The 19,554-nt window shown below is 36.2% G+C and overlaps 1 pseudogene; it reads left to right on the top strand.

The window, feature by feature from the left end:
• Positions 1 to 18,577, top strand: part of LOC145981452 (battenin-like) — a 42,974-nt pseudogene extending 24,397 nt beyond the window's left edge.
• Positions 18,578 to 19,554: the final 977 nt, after the last annotated feature.

Consider the following 19,554-nt stretch of genomic DNA (forward strand, 5'->3'; position numbering starts at 1 on the left):
GTGATCAAATCATGCTACTTTCACATTGATTTAATTTATTAAGACATAATTGATTTTTTCCTGAAATTAGAAATGTCATTTCCACGTGGTCATCTGGCACTGGTGGTGCAGGCATAGCAGGCGCTGTGTCCTATGCATGGCTTACGACTGGAGGAATTTCACCAAGGAATTCATTGCTGCTCATGCTATCTGTTCAAGTTCTGATGGTGTTCACGTAAGTGGATACGTTTTTTAAAAACATTTCCATTTGGTATGCTTATATGGTTTGTTATGTAATTTGCATCTTACTTCCTTCATCCACAATCCCACCCACTCACTATGGAATGAAAATTTGCACAGGTCTCAACTTAAACATACGAGGGCCACTATTTATATTTTGAGCCTTGGCAACACTGATTGAAGTTAGGCGCGATTTGACGTTTGCACAGAATCGTCTGGCATTATTGACCATAACGTACTTCAAATGTTTTGTCAATAGCTTGATTTGTGTTGCCTTGGACATTGCGCGACAACAATAAAATCTAATTAACTTGTGAACATTTTCGTGCGATGATTTTTTACGATTTTCGACGTGGATTATCAAGACAAGAGTGCATCGATCAACTTACTTCCACATTTGGCGATGAAGCCTCATCCTTTGCCACTGTGAAATGCTGGTATAACGAATTTAATCGTGGCCGCCATTCGCTCACCGACGAGATTCGCGAAGGTCGTCCAAAATCAGTTGTTGTTCAAGAAAACATTGATGCTGTGCAAAACCTAATACTGCAAGATTGTCATGTGACATACTGTGAGATTGAGGCAACCATAGGCATTAGTTCCACCAGCATATATAAAATATTACATGATCATTTAGCTGTGAGAAAGGTATGTTCTCATTGGATCCCACACAATTTGACAAAAACTCAAAAAGACGCTCGCGTCAATTGGTGCAAACAAATGCTCAATAAATACAATCATGGTGCTTCAAAATATATGCATATGAGCCGGAACGTAAACAGCAGTCGACTGTGTGGGTGTTTCAAGATTAACCCAATCCAACAAAAGTTGTTCACACTCGAAGCACATTGAAACAAATGGTCGCCTGTTTTTTCGGGAAAACTGGTCATGTGGCAACTGTAGAGGAACGTAGAACGGTCAACTCTGAATGGTACACAACACTTTGTTTGCCAGAGGTCTTCGGTCAAATACGGAAAACAAACAAACGCCGTCGGATCATTCTTCATCAAGACAATGCCAGCTGTCACACATCTCGTCTCTCAACCGACTTTATGAACAGTCAAAAAATCGAATTGATGGGTCATCCGCCGTACAGTCCTGATTTGGCACCCAATGACTTCTTCTTGTTCCCGAATGTCAAGAATAAATTGCGTGGAGAACGATTTTCGTCGGCAGAAGACGCCGTTGATGTGTTCAAAAACCATATTATGGAGGTGTCTCAAGAAGATTGGAAAAACTGCTTTGACAAATGGTTTGAACGAATGCAAAAGTGTATTGACCATAAAGGAGAATACTTCGAAAAACAATAAAGGAGTTTTCAATGCCAAATTCCTGTTTTTTCATTGTTAGGCTCAAAATATAAATAGTGACCCTCGTATTATTCCCTCACAATGAAGACTAGGTGCACTTACTAATTTTGATGCTGCCATCTTTAAACTTTTTTGCGTAGGTAGTATAATTTGATTAATACGGCTCTGATTGCACATGCATGTTTTGTGCAAAACCCTTTTGATGGTACAGTCATGTTAGAAAAATTGGTTGCATTGAATTTAAGTCCAACGTCTTACCAAATTATGTTGGTAGCTATGAAAAAAGGAAGTGTTGTGAAGTATAGGATCCTCCAATCAGAGTGAAGTTCATTTCGGATAAGCAGGAGGTGTGACTGACTCACGGTCTTCTTCACAGGAAGTTTAACCAATGCAGCATTTTCAAACATGAGCTAACATCCCCATTGATTAAATATTGTTTCAATAACGCGAAACAGCGGAAAGATTGTGCAAAAGTTTACTTTGTCGCTTTAATTGTGTTTAATCATTTCAAATTAGTATTAAATTGTCCCATTTATAGTTCAAGAACTTAATATATGTATTCACTTATGTGTTTGACAATATTATATCACTCATTAGAAAAGTTTTCACATTTTGTTTTCACTATTTGAGATGATATTTCATTTACATTTACAATAAAATAGTGGTTTGGATGTAATAACAGTTTTCATTAATTAATTTAGAGATGCATTTTTATTTGTTGAGTTAATGATTAAGTTAATTCGTTATTTTTCGGGAAAAGAAGGAACCACAGCTGAAAGAAAATACAGAAATTGCATTATTGAGATCAAGAGTTAGTTTTAACATCACTTTTTGCACACATAAGCTAATCACGACTTGGAATACATTTAAATTGGAATCTGAAACATTATGCGACCTGACTGGAACTCGGAAAAGACACACTGATTACAAGACGTCGATACATTACCACTGTCCTCTGGCGAACACTTATAATAATGAGCTTTGTATGAGAGGGCGAGGGGTGACAGAAAGTTGAACATAAATAGTATTTTTTTGAGTTTTGAATTTTATATTTATACACATACAAGCCAACGAAAAGATTTATTGTGGTGCATGTGCGTGTGGGGGAGGGAGGGGGAAAGAGAGGAACAGAAAGATATTAGGTGAGATAGGAGTAAGAGGTGATTATTTTAGATGTAGAATATGTTTTTTTGACGTTCAGTAATAAAAACAATCAATAATGATTATCTTATAAATACCATTTATTTTAGAAATGGGGGCGGGGAGCTGTTTAACTTCAGTGCAGGATAAAAAGGGGTTCCGGGTCGTATACCCGGTGGAGACAAATAGTGGTTTGTATCTCACTTTAAACTGTAGGTCCAGGCCCGATTAGTCTATCTGTGCATAAGGTCGACTTAGAATTCAGTAGGGAAATGACGTCGATCTAGTATTTCGGATTTTAGATGCGTTGAGACCACTAAAATTACTAATTCTTATAATAAGAAACCTGTCCTCAACTTTTCATTTTGAAAGAGAGGAGTTAATTGTATAATCTTTCGTTGTTAATTTAAAAAAAGACTAATTCAAATACTAACAATGAGGAATGAATAAAGCTTGCGAAAAGTTTTTGCCACTGTGGGGATTTGAACCTACGACCATTAGAGTGACAACTCAGTGCGATAACCACTACCCACAAGTTCATTCCTTCATACGGCATGATTATAACTAAAGATGAATTTGTTCAATGTGAATTAGAAATTCCTCCATATAAACACCACACCCAAACATTCTTTTGTATCAAATTAATGAAAGGTGGTATGAATGTCACAAAACATTTAAGCAAAATCTACTACTGTTTACGTCCAAGTCATTTTACATGGAGAGGCTACAGCTTCAAAGGTTGTGGTTGTGATTGTAATTGTAGGATACCCCACAGGGAAGTCAAGGCTCTAGTGTGCACTAGATTGTTGCATTTGTAGTGACGTGCTCAGGAATTTGTAAAGAGGTGTGTGAATATAAAAGTGTGTTAGTGCTTCTTCATTTCTTAAACAGTGAACTCATATTTTTATATCAGCTGGGTTACGAAGGGTAACGAATTTAATCAATATCTCTCTCTGTCCATCTCATTGTCTCACTTAGGAAGTAATTAGTATTGCAATAGTCATACTTAAAAAAAAATCACTGACAATGACGAGATATTAGATTTACCGAAGGAATAGTTTTCATATTTTGTAACCCAAGGTGCAACAGCCCTCGAAGGGCTTTGACCTATCTTCCGACTACCAGTCTCCCTCCCACAATCCTACCTAGAGGTGTGGAGATCTTCAACTGGTAACAAGGTGACATGACTCAGCACATCGAACCCTCAGCCGTTATAGAAGATATCTAAAACCAGGTTACACCAGTTGCTCGTAGCTCCCCAATTTCCTCACAATGGTGGGTTGCCACCGGTCCTATACACAGGCCGAGAACCCAGGCTGACTCGAATTCATGCCATCCCGCAGTCAGTGTCCAAAGCACAGTGCCTTACACCGCACCACCACGGAGGAGGAGTCTTTTCATATCTTGTTTCTTATACCTGTAAATGCCAACAATACATTAATTCTATTACACACCAAAAGTTAGTGGAAAAAATAGCCGATTCTATGAGATTCGAACCATCGATCTTCACTCAACAAGGCCGCTATTTTTAACAATTTCCCACTTTCTTACTCAAAAATCTTCGTTGAACGTTTGTCTTAAGAGTCATTAGCAATCTTGCAAACCTTATTAACCTATCTGCTTCTATCACAAATTTATTTTACAACCTGGAATAGATTTTGAGGTCTGAAATTTAGAACTACACTTTTGGGGTATGTAATTCTAGACCATCTACTATAATAAATAAATCAAGGTCTACATATCTCATATTTTGTAAATGCGAAATGTCATTGTTACATGTTACAAATGCTTTCTCATTCCACTGTTAGTTCCAGATTTAGCCACAGCCTTCTGAACACCAGCATGAAACATGTTTCCCACATTTTGCAAGGTCAGGTGAACCCTTATCACTTGTATTGGATGCCTTTGAAAATATTACTTCATATTTCATGATGCCCTGGTGGATTTCTTCCCCTTCCTCTTTTACCTTGAACGGTAGTAATCTCTGACTAGGCACTTTGAAACAAGCTCAGAAAAGCAGACTGTCTTGTAAATCGCATGCCATGTATTATTTGGAGCTCCTAGGTTTTGGAAAGTGAAATAAAAAAAAACGTATGTAAGATAAATTCATAATGTTTGGCTTGTTTGGGTATTATTTCATGTCACTTTTCTACTTACTCCTCTGAAACTTTTGTCTACTGTTTTCAGTAGATAAATACGTGTTTTGAAACATCTATATTAAGAATTTTTTAATTTGAATTAAAATTTGGGTGCGTCAAAACTTAGGGTATTTTTCACCCGTCACACTATAAGGGGCCCAGCCCTTTATCATTACAAAGATAAAAGCGTGTCTGAAGACTAAAATATCCTTACCTGGGTTAAAAGCTGAGGCTGTAAAGGGACACTCGGCACAAAGAAGGACAAAACACACACAGTCCTACGAAGATTATACTGGCAGTAGGTCCAGACGACAGAGCCTTATTAGTCTGCTAAATTCAGTCCAGGGTGTACTACGTGGAACTGAGGTTGGTTTAGATTTTAAATAGATATAAAAACAAATTGTTAATCAGGAGGAATAAAAAGTTATATTTACAGCCAACATGCTGAGCTAAACGCACTACATGCAATATTACATGTGATGGTGCAGGCTGTGCCATCGAGATTTTTGGGGGGATTTTTTCCCTTCAAATAATATAAAATTCAACATTTATATATTTTTCTAAAATATATGTAAATATTTTACCCCTTAAATGCACCATATTTAATCCATTAGATGAAAAAAGAAAGTGTTTAAGGGTATTATCAAAAAGGGACAGGGGTATCCAGCTCTTACTGCTCCCCCTGAACCAATTCAACATTGGTTCGGGGGGAGCAGTATCCAAATCTAGGTCTTAGATTATGTCAGGTATTTTAGTTAGAGGGGGGATTGAGCATGAAATAATACTACATAATACAATTTAATACTAATTTAAAATTCTTAAACGCAATTCAAGTGACAAAGTAAACTTTTGCGCAATCTTTCTGTTTTTTCACATTATTGGAACAATATTTAACCAATGGGGACGTTATCTCATGAAATTTCTGTGAAGAAGACCGTGAGTCATGCCTCCTGCTCCTCCGAAGCGAATTTCACTCTGATTGGAGGATGGTATATTTAACAACACTTCCTTGTTGCAGAGCTACCAACATAATTTGGTAAGACGTTAGACTTAGAAAAATTTGTCACATGGAATTTTTCTAACAGAACTGTACAACGTTCTAGGTCTACAGAAATCTCTTTGATTAACTTGCTGCAACTGCTGTTCATGTAGAATTTTTGTGTATACATAAACATAGTAACATATATTTTTGAAGTAAGATATCAATATCAAATTCCAGAAATAATATTTCACTTGCCTCATGTATTTATTTTATTATTAACCTGATCCAAATTTGCACCATTATGAAGCAAGTTCTGGGCCTCCCCGATGGTGCAGTGGTAGCATCGTCACCTTGTAATCAAGGGGTCCTGGGTTCGTTACCTGTTGGAGGCACATAGTGGTTCGGATTCCACTTTAAACTGTAGGTCCAGTCCCGAAGGCATGACTCGAATCCGGGACCCCGGGTGCCATAGTCCGATAGCCTAATCATTTCATAAAAAGGGCCCGAGTATGAAAGAAGCTGGAAAGAGCTTCTTTCAAGCAAATGCACCTGCAATCTCCAGAGGATGTAAAAATCCGCTGATACGAATTCTTCCAGAATTGTAGGAAAGGTACTGCAAACACAGCTTTATGCTGAAAGCACAGTTATTGATAGATGCGTTCTCTCAACGGCCGAAGTTCGAATTTCGTTTAAATAGCTTGGGAGAATATTTCTTAACACAGTCGGTATCTGAAATCTATTGCGTGCACAGTCGGTGCCTCTGAATTATACAAACAATTGAACTAAGAAATTTAATGGCGTGAACAGTTGTTGCCTCCGACTTAAAGTTGGATTACCGAACATTACAAAAGGAGTTACAGCGAGGAGTAGTACGCTATCGGAAAGGAGTTTTATTTCAGGAGAGTTCATCAGTTTCATCAACGAACCAGTGAGTCGATCGTCACTTCGAGATCTACAGGTAATGAACGTTCCTCTATCCTTGTCTTTCATTCTCTCACACCCCTGCCAGACCAGTCAATTGTAGTGTTTAAAGTTAATCGTTGAGTGTAGTTCTTATTTCACGGGGCTAGCCCCCTTGTTTGGTTAACACATTCGGGTCTGGCCTCATAATACAGCATTGTTACCTCTGATCTGCGGTTTTTGGTTGTTTTTCAAAAAATCATAGAAAAAATATTTTTAATTTGTTTTTATTTACCACATATTTCTTAAATCTACAAAACGTCCTCTTTTCAATGAACAAAAATTTGTTAAATTTTATTTTCATTTTCAGACGTTTTTTTATATTTTTTTTTCAGCAATGTTTTGTGAAGAAGAAAAAATACAACATTGTAACAAATGTTAATATAGGGATATTTTAAGTTCGTAATCTGGAAATTTCAATAATTAACTACATAAACTATCAATACATCTTTTGAATCTTGCATATGAATACTTCTTATGTGCACATAACAAAAAATAATTACAAATTACAAGTAATTATCTTTTGTATGAAAAAGTGGCTGCAGGACATGTAGACAATGTATCAGTTGGTTCTGCGTCATCTGTAAAAATTAAACAAATAAATAAATAAACTAAATAAATAAAATAAATTTTCATTTTACATACACTATCCAAAATAATAAATGGATAAACTAAAAGTACATCAGTGCATGTAGGAGAATCAAGCAAGAGGCAAGATGAATAGACCCAATAAAATTACCTCTTCTCACTTCATTCATAAAATACTAGAGTTTGCAACACTGTTTATATTGTCGACAATAATTATTACGAATCTAACCTACCTTCCAAATCTTCAAATTCATCTGCATCATCAAAATCGTCGCTAACTTAAAACTCTGAGCGGGAATCCTCTATGCAGTCTGGATCTAACGATGCCATTCTAAACAATGCACAGTACATTAACCCGACAACAAACAGTCACAGGTGCGAGATAAAACTAGCACATGAGTCATCTAGCGGTCGGAATTTCAACAGAGGGGCTTGAATGAACACGCGCATGAGACTAAATACGAGCATAGCCCGTCCTTCAATCGGCAAAGCGATTGCATACCACAGGACGGGCTATGCCCGTCGTTCGTCCACATTGGCTTTAAGTGCCTGTCGTGAGACCCCAATGTGTTAAGTGTAGATGTAGCTCTTCAGAGCAATACCCCCTCTTAGGATACACCTCTCGCAGCCAATTAACTTCGAATATCAGGCTTCACATAGCCTATCTACGATCCCTTAATCTGAAACAATCGGGTGTTTGTACAGCATTAACTGTTATCTTATGAATGTTAGTTTAAAAAGATTTGACAATCCTGAACAACATAGTATTGTGACTTTTTTATACAAATATGTGAAATGTGCCTTCATGATATGGTGCTATATGCACAGGGAACTGTACCTTTTTTTTTACCTTATCAGTGTGAAATGTATTTTTAAAGAAAAACTATATCATCCATCCCTAAGTATGTAGAAACTTCAGTGATAAAGGCAGGCTGAACCAGGACTTGAACCTGGATCTATTGCATACAGTGCCATTTCTCTACAAACTGAGCTAGAGAGTCTGCTTGGTTTTGCTGCTGCTATTTTACATGTGTGGAATTGTCTTTCTGTGCTATCACTACAGGATGTGTTGCCCTTGAAACACTGATATGTTGACAGTGCCTAGTTTCTCCCAGCATGGAGCTGTATATTACCTCATAATATGGCAAACATAGGGGATGCACTTCGTAAAAATTTCAGCCAATCATTCTAACAAGCAAGTAATTATTTTTATCAATGCTGAGTGCATTCATCTCCTCAATAGCATAGCAGTGGTTATCCTGAGGCCACAACATTAACCACTAAATATCACCCATTAAACCAGGTTTCATATCCATAGAGAAACATAGAGGTTTAGTTCCTACTTTAACTGTAGGTTCATCCCCAATTAACCTATTTGAGCATTAACTCAACTTGAAACAAACTTTTTAAAACACTAACCTTCGTGAAGTATAATCAACACTAAATGCTGAAAATTATCTGTATAAAAAAGAGCCATTACTTCAGTGGAGGTATTAGAACTCTATTAAGCATTGTTTTCATTATTCTACACCAATCTGTTCACTGTTCATGACTTCTATCATGATGATGCAAAAGTTTCCTGGAAAACCTGCATTTTTGGTGTTTTTTTTAGATGGTGTTTTCTAAAAAATCCCCATCGGAAAAATGTGCTCAGTCCACAGAGGTCAATCCTTACCTTAATGGATATGTACTGAAAAGCACATTAAAAGGCCTTACAGGAAAAATATATTATTTTGTTAATATTTTCCCTACAAGTGAATTTTTTTTGGTGCTAGACTTTATTCAGTATTTCAACATTTTTTTTTACTCTGCAACCTAACTTCATCTTTTATTTTCTTTCTGTCCATAGATTTTGGTGCTTACTTAAGCATCCAGAAGGACAAGGTGTAGGAGTATGCTGTCCAAAGGCTGCCAGTAAAAGTACATCTGCAGTGCGCCCTGAATCTGCCGTCAGTGCTGCCGCCAGCACTGTCGCTAGTGCTGCTACTCACCTGACCATTGAAACCGAATCTTCCAGCAAGGAAATTTATCTTGAAATTCCCATTGGAGCGAGTGTTGAAATTAAAACTGAAATGCCCAGCGATGTGGAGACATCAACCGTACCCACACCACCAGACAGTCCACCAGGCACTCCTCCATCCGAAAGTGCTGATTTGAGAAGAAATATATTTTCTGAGTTTGTGGACAAGCTTAAGTCTGTGCCAGCACTGTTTAGCTACATGCTTGCTCTGGGAACAGTCTTGTTGTTTGAATATTTCATCAACCAGGGATTGGTAAGTTGCATGCAAAATGTGTTTATATTATAGATTAATATAAATTATCGTAATTATTTTTCATGTAATTTATGTACTCTGCTTTTGTTTTGATACATGGTTTCTTTTCGTACCAAATGGTTTAGTGGTAATGCCATCATTTTGTAATCAAGGGGTCCTAGGTTTGATATGCAGTGGAGGCACATAGTGGTTCAGATCCCACTTTAAACTGTAGGTCTAGTCCCAATTAGCCTATATGTGCATAAAGTGGACTTAAAACAAAAATTCAAACTAAGGCAAAATCTATTACAATCACCTGGAAAATCTTGAAAAAATAATGTTAAATCAGGGACCCGATGAGTCCTTTCCTATTTCTGCTTGGAATATGACAAATAGAAAATTAGAGGTTCTCTTATTGTGACTGCATCTCATGATCATATTTTTCTGTAAGTGTATTTTGCTGAACATCAGTGGGAGTTTTTGTAAGAGCATAACAGATGAAGGCAATAGAGGATCAGGCAACTTTCTCTTTTGCTGGCCTCAAACTCCACTGTCATTGAGACAGCATAGTAATTTTTAAATCATTCAGAGAGGAAAGAAAGGTGAAGATTGATTGGTAGGAATGTGTGTGATTAAAAATGTAATGATGCAGGCCTCCCCGATGGTGCAGTGGTAGCATGGTCGCCTTGTAATCAAGGGGTCCCAGGTTCTATACCCGGTGGAGACACATAGTGGTTCGGATCCCACTTTAAACTGTAGGTCCAGTCCCAATTAGCCTTTCTGTGCCTAAAGTGGAATTAAAACACCAAATCAATCAATCAATCAAAAATGTAATGATGCAAATGACATTATGAAAATTCTCAAGATATCACCATCCTTGCAAATTCAAGGTATGATGAGGAGACACTTATTTGACTAAAATTCTAATTATAGCTTTCTTTAAAATTTTTCTATGTTTCCTTCTCTAATTTATTTTATGTTGATTCCTCTACACTTGTTAAATTTACTTTATAAACCTGTTATCTGTGACGATGTATTTTTTATGTTTTATATTTTTATTTTCTTTATTTCTTCCTTCATTTAGTTTGAACTGATCTACTTTGATAACATTTCAATAAGCCACCATGAACAGTACAGATGGTTTCAAGTTGTATACCAGATTGGCATCTTTTTGTCTCGATCATCGGTTAATTGTTTCACTATTGACCGTCTGTGGGTATTATCAGTATTGCAGGTAATTATGTCATGTGCTTACTCTAAAATGTTACATGATAATTGTTGTTATCATCTTTGACAATTGGAAAAAATAATTTCATTCTTTATATATGCGTTAGACTGTTTCATTCATGTTTCCATTTAACATTTGAAAGCCAGCATCTCCTGTAGTTATAGCCCATAGCAGTGATATATTTTATGGATAGTATATTTTGCCACCTTCCTGTGAGGCAGAGTGGTTAGCACAGGGAGTTACATTGCCAAAGATCCTGATTTCGAATCCTGGCCTGGGCATTCTTTGTTAGTGTCTGTTCATCAATTTCATCATATGATGACTCAGCTACATCATCGTGATTAGTCAAAAGTGGCACTAAATAACAAAAATCAAATCAAATGTTTATTTTGCCACCTTGATGGCACATTGAGTATAGGAAAAGGTCTAAATATGGGCCCCCTTTTTATTGTCATTTTCGGAGGAAAAATGTTAATATATCAAGCACCTGCCTTTAAAATACATATCTATGAAATATATACTTAAATGTAAAAGATTAGATGATCTCCATTTAAAAAAAATGAATTTCCAGAAAATGGTAAAATGATGTATTTCAAAATGGTGGTCTAAATATGGGCTACCATTGGCAATATCACAAAAAAGCAATTAAAATTTAAAGAAACAGTAATTTATGACTAAAACATTATAAAATTCACATTTATGAATAATTTGTTTTGAAAATCAAGCAGAATGGGAAAAAATTGAAATGAAGAAAAATATCCAAATATTTTGAAAATGTGATCTCAACATGGATGAACAATTGAAATAACATAAAATATCAAAAGTAAACAATGAAATATATTCATTTTTCATGTAGCAAGATGGAAAATGTTTTACGTAGATGAGTGTCAGTCTATAATTTGCAGAAATCTCAAATATACAGATCTTTGTCTGCCCGTGCACATTCGTTGTGTGCCCACAAAGAACAGGATTGACACATCACCCAAAATTCATTAGGACAGTCTTCAGAAATTTTTCACTACAAAACATGCACTCAGCATCATTATCTTGTGGCTGCATTTCTCCAAAAGGAACTTCAATACCACTTTCGTCACTTTCAATGAACTGCATCCTAGTGACGGCCTCTTCTTCATATTCATCTGAATCACTGCTGTCCGCACCTTTCTTGAGTTTTGTCTTTCGTGCTGCAAGGTTTGATGAACCCTGTTTGCAGAGGATTTCTTTTGCTTTCTTTTTTTCTTGGTCTTCTACCAATGACTTTCGTTTCCCTTCTCCAAAATCCAATTCCCTCTTTCCCTTTCGTGGTTTACTTGTCGACCTCTTCATTGATGCAGAAAGAGCAGCCTTGTAGGGAGATCCCATAACAACAGAAGCCATCGCAACCTTCGGACCTCAATTACTTGCTTTCTTTGTGATTGATGGAACAGGCGAGATATCAAATGGGCTAATGAGATCTCTTGACATTCCTTGATGATTGGTCTCATCCTGCATGCAATGTGGCACAGAATCTAGCAAGCCTGCTGGCGGTGTTCAACCTTGCTGGATTGATCCACTTGGTCCAGGGATTGTGTCGGGTGACATCTCAGCTGAGGAGCATGTCTTGTCAGATTCCCTTTGAGCTTCAATGAAGTCCACCTCGGAGAAGATATTTTTATTCATAGGGTAGATTCCTGTTGTTCTAAATCCATTTACTGCAACTTCACTGGTTTGGACCTTCAAATAAGCTTTTCCAAAAAGCTCCATCATGTCGTAGGGAGTGACAGGTTTCTGATTGTGACGTATCAACATCCGCACTTCCTCGCTATAAAACACCTTCAAGGGTTCCATTAAAGTTTTATCTAGCAGTTGAAGCTTGTGTGTTGAGTGCGGAGGCAGAGAAATTATGGGTATGTGGTTAGCTCTGGCAATGTCATTGACTTCCATATTCCTAACATGGGTGTAGTGTCCATCCAAGATAAGGAGCACAGGGGACTTTGCTGTAGGGACCACTTTTTCAATGAAATGGTTAAGCCATTTCATAAAAATGTTGTCTTGAATCCACCCAGATGGATGTGCGAAACCAATAGATCCCAGTGGAGCACCTCGCATGAGCTGTTCGGACATGTTCTTCCTTGGAAACACGATTGTTGGGGGAACGAAAACTCCACTACCATCATGCAAACAATGATTGTGACTGTAGCCACCCTTTCTGCTGATGTGAGTGCAGCAATTTGCCTCTTTCCTCTCCTTCCGATGATGTAAGGTACTTTACTTTGCACTATCATGATACCTGTCTTGTCGACATTAAAAATTCTGTCGGGAAGGAATTTGAACCTTTCGTAAGCTTCATCAAGAAGTTGAAAATATTTCTGGACGTTTTCTTTGTTAAATACTAGAGCTCTGGAAAATGAGGTACCACTCTGTTTTCACATAGACAAGACATCGCTGTGACAACGAAGAAAGAGATCTGACCATGTTCTTCCTGCCTCAGCTGACCGAAAAGGATGGGGTATGTTGTTCTTTTCTGCAACTTGATAGGCAATTCTCTTCAGATCGCCAATTGTAAAACAAAAAAAAATCTTTGTTCCGTGAAAAGCAAATATGACACAAGCAACTTCTCCAGTTCATCCCCTAAGATTGTCTTTCTTCCTAACTTTACTTTTGATGCTTCAGCTGGCATCAATGAATTATTCTTGCTAAGTCTTTGCAACGTAGAACGAGGAACTTTATGATCAACGGCCGCTTTATCACAACTCATTTTCTTTGATCTTACGTCTGCTATGGCACTCGCCATATCATCTTGATTCCATATCTTTCGTTTTCCCTTCCTTTCGTAGCATGGCTTTGTCCTGGGCATTCTAAAACAAAAATAACAATTTATTAGTTCTTTGTTTAAGTATTACTAATATAGAGCCCATATTTAGACCTTACGCCATAGCCAAAATTTAGACCATCATGCCATTTTCTTCTTCAATTTATTTTCACACTCTGTGGTACATATTTCACAAACAAATCATGGCATTATAAAAGCCCACATTTGTTTTATGTACCGCTAATATCATAACCTATACAAAGCAGATGAGAATTCAGAAAACGTTGAGTTTACCTGAAAAAAGTTTTCGGAGGTCGCAAATCTATAACAGCGTCCAAAGCCAAAACGAACCACCACTTTTACTTGTGAAATGGCACCGCAAACTTTGTCCTTGACAGATAACCAGTTCCCATAGCATCCACCAGGCTGTAGCACACTGGAGCACTGATAACGCCAAAACCCATATTTAAACCTTCGCCCATATTTAGACTTTCTCCTCTACTTGACTCAAAATCTTGCCACCTAACATTCAATGTTCAGGTCTGGCATGGGAATTCCCTTGTGAGCATCCTTTCATCAATTTTGTCTAATCATGATTCATTATCATGAAAGCCTAGAGAGGCAGAGAAGAATCTTATATGTGCCTCAACATATTGTACACATTTCCTTGTTAGCTTTGCACACCAATCTTGAATACCCTCTGTTTGATTGTGGAGGCTGTTAGCTCCACAGTAAAAGAAAAAGACTATTCAGGGCATCCTGATGGCGCAGTGGTAGTGTCGTCACCTTGTAATGAAGGGATTCTGGGTTCGATAGCCGGTAGAGGCACATAGTGGTTCGGATCCCACTTTGAGCTGTACTTAAAACACTAAATCAATAAAAAAAGAGACTATTCTTTGCATGTGAAAGGTTAATATAATGAAATGCTTAATATGTAGCATTATAAAGCTTGCCACAAGTTCATCCTCAAGTGAGATTGCTGACCTCCATGGCAGAGTGGTTAGAACAGTACAGTCCGGCCATGGAAGACAAAACTACCTGAAAAGGACAATTCCAAACACGAGAGGGTAAGCATGGAGAAGCACTCACCAAACTACCCTGTGGTATTTCGCTTGCATGGGTTCGCTTGTTGTGTTTATTACTTTCTGTGTTGTTTGTGATGGCTCTTACAATTCGCAACAAATCGTTTTGAAGTGGAATGAGGAGAATTGGGACGTTTTGGCCCCTGTTGCACATTCTACAAAAAAAACCTCGTTATGCTAGAAAATGTCACAAGCCATTCAGTTACTACATTTATATTTATAATACTATATACAACAATATTATTATTATTGAATACTATCCTGATTAATGTTGTGTACATTTGTGCTAATTATAATATTTACTGAGAAGATCAATTTAATTGAATGATCTAAAATAAAGCTACTGCTTTACAAACAAGTTTATCTACTAATGTGACGATATGAATACTTTCCTGATATGTTCTGTTTGCTGATATAGTATATGACTGGCTTACATAATTCGTAATCATCTCTGTATGTATTTTGGCGGCGATGTTACTACGTTGAAACTTCATTGCTGTTTCTACAGCAGACGATTTTCAAGGAACCCGCTTCCTGTCCAAAACTCTGTCACCCCTATTTAGCCACTGAATGCGTCTGGTTGGGACATGAGCAATTTCATCCATGGTCTCGGCTAAGGCAGTCAGACAGTACTATGTTGCCAGAGGTCGTAGGGTCAAATCCTGGCCTGGGGTGGATGTTATTTGTGAGTATCTCTTATTCAATTTCATCATATCATCACTCATTCTCATCCTCACAATTAGCTCAAAGTGGCAGAAAAACAAAGTAAAATAAACTAAATCATTCAAGTGAGATCAATTGTATCATTAATGTCAATAATAATAATTTGGTGGAAGGTTAGCTTTAAGCAATTTGTAGAATGCACTATATCTGTAAGTTTCTAAATAATATATATATTTTTTCAGGCAATAAATGTAGGAATGTTTACGTTGCAAGTGATTTACAAATACATCCCAGTGATATATGGATTGTTTTTGGTTTAGTCCTGTGGGAAGGCCTGCTCGGAGGAGCTGCGTATGTTAACACATACAACAAAATTTTATATAGTGTAAGTATATAACACCAGCTACTTTGAACTTGAATAAATAATAAATTGAAACCTTTGTAGTTATGGTAGTCACGTATAATTGAAATTAAGATTTTAGTTTCATTAGTTATGTACAGGAAGCAGGAAACTTTACAAGTTCTAAATTAACAAAACATAACAAGCAAACAGAGAAGAATTGTAAATTAAACAAATTGGGATTTTCTAAATACTTGGAACATACCACACATTTTCCAAGTGGGAACAAAATACATCTTAAATTCTGCATTTGATTCTTATTTAACTCATAACATAACGTTTACTGCATCTTTTTTAAATATTGTTGAATTAGCATAACTGCTTTTGATAAATGGAAATCCTCCTGTTATGACTGATGTATTGTGCTGAACTATGAAACTGCAAGGAAACTGGAAATTTTAACTGAAGATCTGAATTATTTTAAAATCATATTTGAACCATTGAAAATGCCAAATAGCATGCCTTCGTTCTCACTATGTCTTTTATTGTTCATTTTTCCTTTCACAATTACTGAAGAGAGAGGGAAGAGGGATATATTTTCTACTTGTCCCCAAAGGTATTTTTTTTAAAAAAAATAGTAGGTTTTTTTGCAGGAGCAGAAATGTGCAAGGGAACGTTTGCCAAATATATTCCTGTGAATTCAAGAGACCAACCAGTCTTTAACACAGCAATATCTTATGTAATGGAAATGTAATAATTTATAGTATGAAATTTAATTTACAATCAATTTATGTTGTAAATTGTAAGCATTTGTTCCTGTGTTGGCTTGCCATCAATACCAATTCAGTACTTATGAACTTTAGAGATTCATTGGAATAAATAAAATTACAATAATTATAAATACATAGAGGCATATAATTTTGTAAGATAAAAAAGCAAAATTTCGGTACAAAAAGTCAATTTCAGGGTCAAAAGCGGTAAAAAATAATGTTCTGGTGTTTTAGTGGTGGATCAAAAGCAGTATGCAAAAATGAGATTTTGGTTTGAAAATTGTGAATATAATCCTAAATTTGCACTGCACTTATAACACATATCCCTTCTAATAGTACATTTATGTAGTTAACAGAGTATTAAGTTTATTCGTGTTTAAAGGGGTCATTTTTGCTTCTCAAATATTTACAGTAAAATTAATAATTTTCCATGTTTTGCATAACTTGCAGGATAATTCAAACTTCAGAAAGTGTTGCATCGGTAAATAAACACTAAATTTCATTTTAAGAGTCCATTTCGCATTTTGCGGGTCATTTCGTGACAAAACAAGGCAAGAAAATGCACGTTACACCTTCTTGAAACATGAAAAATTATCATTTCAATGTGTTATTTCATATTTTGTGTTTTAATCAAAAACGAAATATGCATGTCTCTATAAATACATAAATGTGGAAAAAAAAAATATCAAGTCAATTGGAATTATGATGTAGTGGTAATGCTGAAGCCTTTTAATCAAGGGGTCCTGGGTTTGATCCCCATTGGAGGCACATTGCATAGTGGTTTGGACCCCACTTTAAACTTTGGATCCAGCCGTGTTGAGCCTTTCTGGGCATTTGGACTTTAATCAAACAAACTTTGACTAAACTATTTTGGTCTTCATTTACAGAATACACCAAGGTTAACATATATTCTCTTCCCCACATTATTCCTCTTAGATAATAAAAGGGTCAAGCAGGTGGATTTTCTTTTCAGAGCAAAAAGACCTGGGTTTTCTTACAAACCCTTAACAAAAATTTAAAATGTTAAAAATGAGCATAGCAAGTCACAACATGCTCACTGGATGTCACGGTACTGTATTTCAAACTTGAATACAATCATCACTGAATTTAATTCTCAGATATCGTTGATAGTGACAAACAAGTCAATATCAGAAACCTACACAAACCATCTCTCATGTTGCTTTGTTTCAGATTCAAACTTGTGTCTACTACATTGATGTAAACATGGTATCATGTTACATCCTGTTGATTTAGTGTTCTTTGTTATTGCATTTTATTGTTACAGTAGAAAGTTGTTATAAAAAAGATGTAATAAAGTATGAACAAACATCTTGATGTAGAAATGTTCTTCTTTTTACTTCACAAAATGTGGTAACCTTAAGCGGATTGATGGGTGACAAGAAATACGACAAGCTGCACATGTCACTTGCATGCGTCTGGGCATTGTCATCTCGGTCTGTTGTTCACACATGCATGATAAATGTTTTGCTTTAGACTAAAGAAGCCTTTCTCACTTCAGTTACACAATGAAGGTGTGTAATTAATCCCAGAGTCACTGGTTGTGTCACCTATCACCTGCTGCTTTGGTCTGAAAGCTCCCTTTAATACGTGCACCATGGAAGAATCACTGAGCAAAATTGACTCAAGGTTGTTGCAAGGCCAGGCATGCACAGAAATTATGCAACAAAATGGTTCATATGAATTCCTTCAGCATGGAAAAAAGTGAAGATCTTAGTTTCTCAGTTTGAAGTGCCAGTGCCCTACAAACTTGTGACCCAAGTAATTTATATCTGGTTAATGGTCCACTGAAGTGCAAGGTCTTGGGTGAGTGCCTAAGTTACCCCTCTCTAGGGATACATAACTGTAGAACAAGTAACATATATGCTCATAAACCCTCAATCAAATATAGAACACACACTACTTCATAATGGTAGTGTCCTGAAGATATAGTGTGAGCAAAATTGATGTTTTTTTCTCTTTTCTAGATTCCAGAAGACCAGAGGGAATTCTCCATGGGAATAACATGTGTTGCAGATGCTATTGGAATTACCTTGGCAGGAGTGCTTTCTATCCCAGTTCATAACATATTGTGCGCCCTGCCAGAGCCTCAATAAAGAAAAAAAATTCTGGAAAGTTGCAGTTACGAAGAATTATGTTATCAATACTAAGATTTGTTCAGTGTTTAATGTTGTTCAAGATTCTTAATTTTTTTTAAAGTGTTCATGTGGTCAACTAAGATTTTAAATTGGCGTTGTCTATATGTAGTTAGTTCAGATTTCTTGTTCCCAAAATATTAAAGGGCAGTTCCGAGAGTTTTTCTAAATATTTTGAAACAATGACTCTTTAACTATCACATGTTTATTTTAATTATTGATCTGTAAGTGTTAGATGGATGAAAATTTTTTATTAGATACAGATATCAACAGAAATTTTTGTCAGGTGATACAATTTCTTTTTTGAATTTATTTGACTCATGTATATTAAATAAAATTCATATTTCCTGAATGATATTAAGTATCATGGGAGATTTCAAGAGTGATATTTATGAATGAAACCAAAGAAACATTGTGATACTAGTGATATAAGATTTAAAAGTGAAAAACTGTTCAAATATATCTAGTCTGTTACATACACACACACATTATTTGGCTGGTACTGCCATATCTCATTCCATGTTCAGAAAAGTTATTGAGTGGTACTTACCATATTTTTCTTAAAGCCTTTCTATCGGCATTTTAAGTACCTGCAGAAAATTAATGTAGAAAGTTGAAAGTGTATTTGTTAATAGTTAAGAAGTTTTTCTTATCCAAACTCTTCATGTTAAATCATAAAAGTTTCATGTGTGTCAAAGAAAATGTAAGACATGTTATTAACATGTGATAATAATTAATATGGTTTTGTGTTGAAGCAAAAATGCTGTTCAGATGAATGTTATTAAAATTTATTATTTCGATAAATTTTCAGCTGTTTCATTCTTGTTCAATCCACACACAGTTGTTCCATTACATTGCTACATAATACATTTGTTGTAGGGCTCAATGGGGTAATGATCTATGAAACAGAAGTTTCTATGTTCAGCTGCCATCACCCT

The sequence above is a fragment of the Lepisma saccharinum genome, chromosome 2, assembly GCF_977018435.1.
Source record: "Lepisma saccharinum chromosome 2, izLepSacc3.1, whole genome shotgun sequence".
NCBI classification, from domain to species: Eukaryota; Metazoa; Arthropoda; class Insecta; order Zygentoma; family Lepismatidae; genus Lepisma; species Lepisma saccharinum.